Source organism: Bos taurus, chromosome 26, assembly GCF_002263795.3.
Source record: "Bos taurus isolate L1 Dominette 01449 registration number 42190680 breed Hereford chromosome 26, ARS-UCD2.0, whole genome shotgun sequence".
In the NCBI taxonomy this organism is placed as follows: Eukaryota; Metazoa; Chordata; class Mammalia; order Artiodactyla; family Bovidae; genus Bos; species Bos taurus.
Window position 1 is genome coordinate 21,436,090 of NC_037353.1, and position 6,000 is coordinate 21,442,089.

Genomic DNA, 6,000 nt, shown 5'->3' on the forward strand with positions numbered 1-6,000 from the left:
TAGTCTTCAGCCAGTTCCATTCAATCCTCATAGGGTTTAGGGTCCTCTTCAGAGCCCTGCCGAGCACTTCTGGTGTTATTCTGGGGGACAAAGCCTCACACGTGGGCAGCCTTGAGTCCCAAGGGCCTGTGGTTAGTGAGACCTCCAGTGAGGAGTGAGAGGAGGGAATCCAGAGTCATGGACAGTGGAGGACCAGTGAGAGAGATTGAGCAGGAGACTCCCCAGGAGTAGAGTCAGCTGAGCCTGGCAAGCCTGGAGGGAGGAACTGAAGTTTGTGCTTCTGTCTACATGCATTGGTGTGCCTCGGGGTCCGGCAGTTGAGGTTTGGTGGGTGTTCTGCGAATGTCCCCCGATTTCTCTCAGGTATCTTTGGTGATGCTCTGAGTCGCCAGATTGGCTCACTTCTGCGTTTCAGTGTTTGCTGAAAGGGAGAAGCACACTGAGTAGTCATGTGTTAGGAATGGAGGGTCTTAAACAAGAAAGACCCTGGAAGCCAGGGTAGCAGGAGACAGGGTTCCAGTGGTCAGCTTATATAACCAGACTGTCACTTCACTCCTCCAGGTGTTTAGTACAATAGCTGGTTAGAGGAGTTTAAAAAAAAAATTGGGCCTTGCCTTCCCCATCTAAATCTGGTCTTCAGGTGATGTTTTAGGAAGGAGCATGTATCCTTTAACTTCCAGTGAGAAACAGCGTAACAATCTAGTGTAGCGTATAAAAGCATGGATTTGGGAATCAGATGTATTTGGTTCAGATCTCTAGTTCTGCTACCTTCCGGCTGGGCTGGATCTTATTGATTGAGTAGACCTTTGTGAGCCTCAAGTTTCCTCAACTATAATGATACCTGTGTAGGGAGAGGGAGTGGGTGTTGAAAATATCTACCTCAGGGCTGATGAATCGATGGAAACAATGTTTGTAAAGCTTTAGCACAGGGCCTGGCAAGCACTTAATAAATGGCTGTGGTAGTTGTGGTTGTACTTATTCAGAAACTCAAGTTTAGTGATACCTTCACTCAAGAAAAGTGTAAGGAAGAATAAATTGTGCTGGAGAAGTTCATATTGAGATTGGACAGACAGATGAGCCTTGGTAATCTTAAACCCACCTTGGAGGGAAACAATAGAATCTGATGCCTTCTGCTTGGTCAGCCAGATTTTTCCTCTCTACACCAGCCCAGGGCCGGCGTGAGAAGCTGTTAGGTGCAGGCTCCCCTTAGACTCTGAGGGCTGAAGGCAGCTGGATGAGTGTCCATTATATCCGAAGAAGCTATTGCCAACCTTATACCATGAAACATGGCAGCAGCTAAGTCAGGCCCCCTCGGTGCAATGTTATTTCATGTATTTAACTTGATTATTCCAGGACAGAAGGGCATTCAGAAGAGAATTCAGAAAAAAAGACTAGGATCTTTACTAGCTACCATTTGTGGAGCCTCTGGAGCATTTCTGTTCCATACCCAGGGCCCATCTCTACCCACTTGTGCTCAGTTCATCGCAGCCATCAAGCAGGCAGTTGGTGTCACAGGTCTGCAGAGGAGAAGCACCTGACAGGCTCAGGTGTTCACAGGCTTCCTGCAAGAAGTCACACAGTCTAAGCTGATTCATGGAAGACAACCAGGGTTTGGGAGAAGTGAAAGGCTTAAGTTTCTCCTCTGGCTTCTCACTCTCCCAGTTCTCAAAGCAAACACTCTCTTCTTCCATGTTTAAGTGTTTTAGGAATCACTTCTAGGAAGGAGCTAGACAGTGGACCCCCAAAAGAAGAAAACCCTTTGGTTGGCCAGAGAAACCTTTGAAAATCGTTTTGGTTGTCAGCCCAGGTTTGTCCTGGAGTGCAAATGGATTTGACTTGCTCAGTTGTAACCCCATCACTGCCTTCTCAGAAAGACTGCATTCTGGCCTTTGGAGTTACACTCTGCCTCTCTGCCCAGAAGAGATGCTGGATCCAGTACTTGAGCATCAGCCCGAGATGTACTCTGATTGCCTGGAATGCTCAGTCTTCACACTGAATACCCATTTATCTCTTAGGTTCTGCCTTCACCCCCTGCCACTCCCCTCCTCCCCACTGTGAGCCACTCATATCCCTATGCAACTGACCCTGGCTTCCAGCCCTGTGGGTGAAGAAGACCTCTCTAGCAGGTGCCAAGCCATCTTTGGACTGCAGGCCGTTCTATAGTCATTTTGCAGTCACATCTAGATGTCTTTCACCCTGGACCTTGGCACCCTTTTCTTTGGCCACAGAAAATGTTGCTGTGTTTTTTTTCAGTTTGCTTGAAACTTACTTGGTCATTGAGATCAGTCCTGCCCTTCAGGAAAGCTCTACTACTTATCTCCAAATCCAAGCTACTTCTGAGCCAGGTTCTGTTACCTCTTGAATGTGTAGTGAATGGTGCAGTATAGGGTCATGGTTGAGAATGAGGACTTGGCATATTTGGCTTTGAATCCTAGGTCTGGTATCTTATGTGACCTTGAGCAAAGGACACTGCCTGAAACTTCATATATATGGGTATAAATTCCTACCTTGTCAGGGTTACATGAAATCACATATGTAAAGAAAGGCTCAGGAGGGTGAATGTTCCATAGCTCAGACTCATCTGTCATTGGACCCAGCCTTGTCTCTCAAGGCCTTTATTTCTCTTCCCATCTCGCTTTCTGACAAAGGTCCTGCTTCTACTCCCAGAGCAAGTCTGGTTGTCAGGTCAGGAGCAGAACAGAGATAGGAGCATAAATTTCCTGCTCATGTTACCATTTCCTACCCCTTCTTGGGTTTTCCTGGTGGCTCAGACAGTAAAGAATCTGCCTGCAATGCTGGAGACCTGGGTTCGATCCCTGGGTTGGGAAGATCGCCTGGAGGAGGGCATGTCAGCCCACTCCCGTGTTCTTGCCTGGAGAATCCCCCCATGGACAGAAGAGCCTGGCAGGCTACGGTCCATGGGATTGCAGAGTCGGACACGACTGAGCAACTAAGCACCCCTTCTTGGTGATCTCCAACTTATTTTTTAAAAGGACTCTAATCTGTACTGCCATTGCTGGGGATTGATCTTCTGAAGTTGTCTTCAATTATATTAAGAATACCTGAAACACACTTTCAGTGAAAATTAAAAACCTCAGACCTGCTGCCACCAAGGGGATCAGAGGCATTGAAAGTGTGTGGGCTGCTGGCACAACAGGTGTAAGGTGGGTGTGGCAGGGGCATGGGAGCAAGGAGGTTGGCACAGAAGCTGTCGTGCTCATCTAGAGGCAGCACATGGGCTTATTAAATTTCCCTCCAAGTTTTTGAGTAGTGAGCTTTTGATTTGTTGGAGCAAAGCCCCACCCACTTTACAGTCAGTACAGTCATTGTTTTCATGGGCCTTATGTGATGTTTTGACAAGAATGGAGGTGTTGGATGTGACTTCTGGGCTTAAATCCCTATTGTCCACTTCCTAACTATAATCTCTTAAGTCTCTGTCTCTGCCATTTCACCTGGGAGGGGTTGAAAATAGCACATGGCTTGCAACATCGTTAGGAGCGTTTGTGATGAATTTTTTTTTTATTGGAGGATAATTGCCCCACAATACTGTGCCAACCCTTGCCACACATCAACACGAATCAGCCACACAGGCACACGCATGTCCCTCCCTCCCAAACCCTCCCCCACCCCTCCACTCCCATCCCAGCCCTCTAGACCATTACAGAGTACCAAGCCAAACTCCCTGCATCACACAGCAAATTCCCATTTGCTGTCAGTTTTACATATGGTAATGTATATGTTTCTGTGCTACTCTCTCATGATTTAAAAAATATGTATATATTTGTTTAAATGCACTGGATCTTAGCTGCAGCATGTGGGATGTAATTCCCCAACCAGGGATTGAACCTGAGCCCCCTGCATTGGGAACGTGGAATCTTAGTCTCTGCACCACCAGGGAAGTCCTGTGTGATGATGTTTTTAAAACACTCAATTCAGTATGGGCACTCAGAAAATGGTTTATTATGTAGACTCAGTATTTAGTTAGTGCTTGGAGGGCTGGGATTTTTTAATCCTGCCCTGACCCTCAAGTTAATATGTGAAGTGGAATCACAGATATATTGGGGTGGGGGAAGCAAAGTGGAAAAGATCAGGTTGTGAAAGAGACAAAGTCTGTGAAAGGCAGAGATGGGGACAAAGATGGTCCAACTCTGTGTGACCCAATGGACTATACAGTCCATGGAATTCTCCAGGCCAGGATACTGGCATGGGTAGCCTTTCCCTTCTCCAGGCTATCTTCCCAACCCAGGGATTGAACCCAGGTCTCCTGCATTGCAGGCAGATTCTTTACCAGCTGAGCCACAAGGGAAGCCCAAGAATACTGGAGTGGGTAGCCTTCCTGACCCAGGAATCAAACCAGGGTCTCCTGCGTTGCAGGAGGATTCTTTACCAACTGAGCTATCAGCGAAGCCTCCCTAGTAAGTGCCCAATACATATAAATTCCCTTTTCTTTCTCTTCCTTTCAGTTCACTTCAGTCGCTCAGTCATGTCCAACTCTTTGCAACTCCATGGACTGCAGCACCACAGGCTTCCCTTTCCATCACCAGCTCCCAGAGTTTGCTCAAACTCATGTTCATTAAGTTGGTGTTGCCATCCAATCATCTCATCCTCTGTTACCCCTTCTCATCCTGCCTTCAATCTTTCCCAGCATCAGAGTCTTTCCCAATGAGTCAGTTCTTCACATCAGGTGGCCAAAGTATTGGAGCTTCAGCTTCAGCATCAGTCCTTCCAGTGAATATTCAGGAATGATTTCCTTTAAGACTGACTGGTTTGATCTCACAGTTCAAGGGACTCAAGAGTCTTCTCCAGTACCACAGTTCAAAAGCATCAATTCTTTGGTGCTCAGCTTTCTTTATGGTCCAACTCACATCCATACGTGAGTACTGGGAAAACCATAGCTTTGACTAGATGGACCTTTGTCGGCAAAGTAATGCCTCTGCTTTTTAATATGCTGTCTAGGTTGGTCATAGCTTTTCTTCCAAGGAACAAACGTCTTTTAACTTCGTGGCTACAGTCACCGTCTGCAGTGATTTTGGAGCCCAGAAAAAGTCTATGTCACTGTTTCCACTGTTGCCCCATCTATTTGCCGTGAAGTGATGGGACTGGATGCTGTGATCTTAGTTTTTTGAATGTTGAGTTTTAAGCCAGCTTTTTCACTCTCCTCACTTTCATCAAGAGGCTCTTTAGTTCCTCTTTGCTTTCTGCCATAAGGGTGGTGTCATCTGCATATCTGAGGTTATTGATATTTCTCCCAGCAATCTTGATTCCAGCTTGTGCTTCATCCAGCCCAGCATTTCACATAATGTACTTGACATATCATTTAAATAAACAGGGTGACAATATACAGCCGTGACATACTCCTTTCCCAATTTGGAACAGTCTGTTGTTCCATGTCCAGTTCTAACTGTTGCTTCTTGACCTGAATACAGATTTCTCAGGAGGCAGGTAAGGTGGTCTGGTATTCCCACCTGTTTAAGAATTTCCCACAGCTTGTTGTGATCCAAACAGTCAAAGGCTTTGGAGTAGTCAAAAAGCAGATGTTTTTTAGAACTCTCTTGCTTTTTCTATGATCCAATGGATGTTGGCAATTTGATCTCTGGTTCGTCTGCCTTTTCTAAATCCATCTGGAAGTTGTCAGTTACCTACTGTTCCTTTAGGGAAGCATCTAGTTTACCCAGTGTAAAAGGAACTCAGTTGTGCATTCCTTAGTGTGAACAAGTAATATCAGAATTCCCTTTTCTAGGATGAAATCAGTTACCCTAAGGAGTGTGAGAAAGAATTTAGGGAGAAGAGTGCAGGGGTCTGCTATATTGGAGCTGGAGTAGGGGTCCTTTGGTCATCTCATTGGCATGGGGGTGGGTGAAGAAACCATGGTGTTGAGAAATGAGTTTGAAGAAAGAATGTGGGTGCTGAATGCTAGAGGGAAAAGTCAGTCGATGAGGAGGCTGTGCGAGTGAAAGACAGGGACAGGTCGGTGAACTATGGATGAGAGCAGAGTTCTGC